The 1950-nt window shown below is 46.9% G+C and overlaps 1 protein-coding gene across 1 annotated transcript in view; it reads right to left on the bottom strand.

The window, feature by feature from the left end:
* The window catches only part of samd13 (sterile alpha motif domain containing 13), a 151987-nt gene extending 150967 nt beyond the window's left edge, over positions 1–1020 (bottom strand). Inside the window, 1 exon segment of the mRNA XM_048602154.1 lies at positions 606–1020. The gene's annotated coding sequence lies outside the window, so the exon portion shown is untranslated.
* Between the last annotated feature and the right edge of the window lie 930 nt (positions 1021–1950).

The raw sequence follows: 1950 nt of genomic DNA, 5'->3' as shown, positions 1-1950 counted from the left end.
GGGGGGGGGGTTGGTATTTATGAACAAAATGTTGGGGGGGGGGAAGAATTGGAAACTTGTTGAAGCCTTATTTCATACGTCCTTTTGTTTTATTCAAAAAAAATTCTCAAGGAAATCTACATTTGACTCTCCCACCCCACCCCCCCAACAAAACCCCTCTGGGGTAATTTGGGAGGGGGTTAGGTAGAATGAAGAAAGAAGGGTCCCACAGTCAGTGACTGATATAGAGAGAGCGACAGAGAAACACATACACACAAAAGCAACAGCCGCCTTTTCTCCTATTCTCACTGAGAACTGCTGCACCTTCAAAAATCTAGATATTTATTTTTTTTAAAACAAGAGAGAGCACCCTTCCCGATCCGAATTTCAACATCCCCCCCCCACCTCCGCTCACCCATCCCCAATAACCCCACAGAATACTGCAATCCCAAATATCTGCCTATTGAAAATACAATAAAATCTGCTTCCCTTCCACTCTCCCCACCTTCCCCCCACACACTCTGATTGAAATTTACTTACAAATCCTTTCAATTTCCCCTTTTCGAAAAATCCGCCCATCCCCAAAAAAACACAACCCTCCACAAATAAAAACCCTCAGCACTCACTCACTCACACTCCTCTTGTTAAAAGTCCGGCTTCTCTTCCGACACTTTAATTATTTTTCATTGTGTTGGAGATTTTTTTCTCTCTCTCTCTTTAAAATTTCTCTGCTGTGATCAGGAATCTCTCTCTCTCTCTCCTTCTTCCTCCTAGTTTGCAGGTTGCGATGCTCCTAGCTGCTGGATTTTTGTGTGTGTGTTGTTGTTGGGGAGGTGGTGTAGAAAGAGGTTACGAATTTGGTTCGCCTTTTCTTCTCTCTCTCTCTCTCTGTCTGTGTGTGTGCGTGTGACGGCAGGAACCGCTGCTTTTAATTGAAGAGAAGCCTCTTCGAGTGAGTTACCCTTCGCCTCCCCTCACATTAACTCTTTCCACCTCCTCAAATTCCGAGAGAGGGGAGAGGGGGCTTTCCACCCTGTTCACACCCCATCCTCCCTCCCAAGCTCGAAGCTCCTAAGGATTTTGGCCGGTCCCACAGTCCAGATGTTCGGGGAAAACACACACACTTGGGCGCGGATTACAGAACAACGGCAAGAGACGAGAGAGAGAGAGAGAAAGAGAGAGAGATCTGGAAAAGCACTTCAGAAATCACTCGGGCAAGGTGCGGGGCGAGTTGCATTGCCGTAGCGCCCATCGCGGGATTGTCAGCGCTTCCGAACGCGACGGGAACTCTTATCTGCTCCCCATCTCTTTCTCTGAGTTCACCCTTTGCCAGTATTTTCAAAGTGTTGGAGGGTGGGAAATGCCAGCAACCAGTTTACATAGAAGCATAGAAAATAGGTGCAGGAGTAGGCCATTCGGCCCTTCGACCCTGCACCACCATTCAATACGATAATGGCTGATCATGCAATCTCAGTACCCCACTCGTACCTTCTCCCATGCCGCTTGATCCCTTTAGCTACAAGGTTCATGTCCAGCTCCCTCTTGAATATATCTATTGAACTGGCTCCAACAGCTTCCTGTGGGAGAGAATTCCACAGGGTCACAACTCACCTACTGAAGAAATTCTTCCTCATCTCAGTCCTAAATGGTTTACCCCTTTTTCTTAGACAGTGACCCCTTGTTCTGGATTTCCCCAACATCGGGAACATTGTTCCTGCATCTAGCCTGTCCAGTCCCATCCGGATTTTATATGTTTCTATAAGATCCCCTCTCATTTTCAAAATTCCAGCAAATACAAGCCCATTCGATCCAGTCTTTCCTCTGCCATCCCAGAAATCAGTCTGGTGAACCTTTACTGGACTCCCTCAATAGCAAGAATGTCCTTCCTCAGACTAGGAGACCAAAACTGCACACATTACTCAAGGTGTGGCCTCACCAAGGCCCTGTATAATTGTAACAAGACATCCTTAC

This window comes from Rhincodon typus, chromosome 10, assembly GCF_021869965.1.
Source record: "Rhincodon typus isolate 14 chromosome 10, sRhiTyp1.1, whole genome shotgun sequence".
Lineage (NCBI taxonomy): Eukaryota > Metazoa > Chordata > Chondrichthyes > Orectolobiformes > Rhincodontidae > Rhincodon > Rhincodon typus.
The sequence above is the reverse complement of the archived record's forward strand: the minus strand, read 5'-3'. Positions and strand labels throughout refer to the sequence as shown.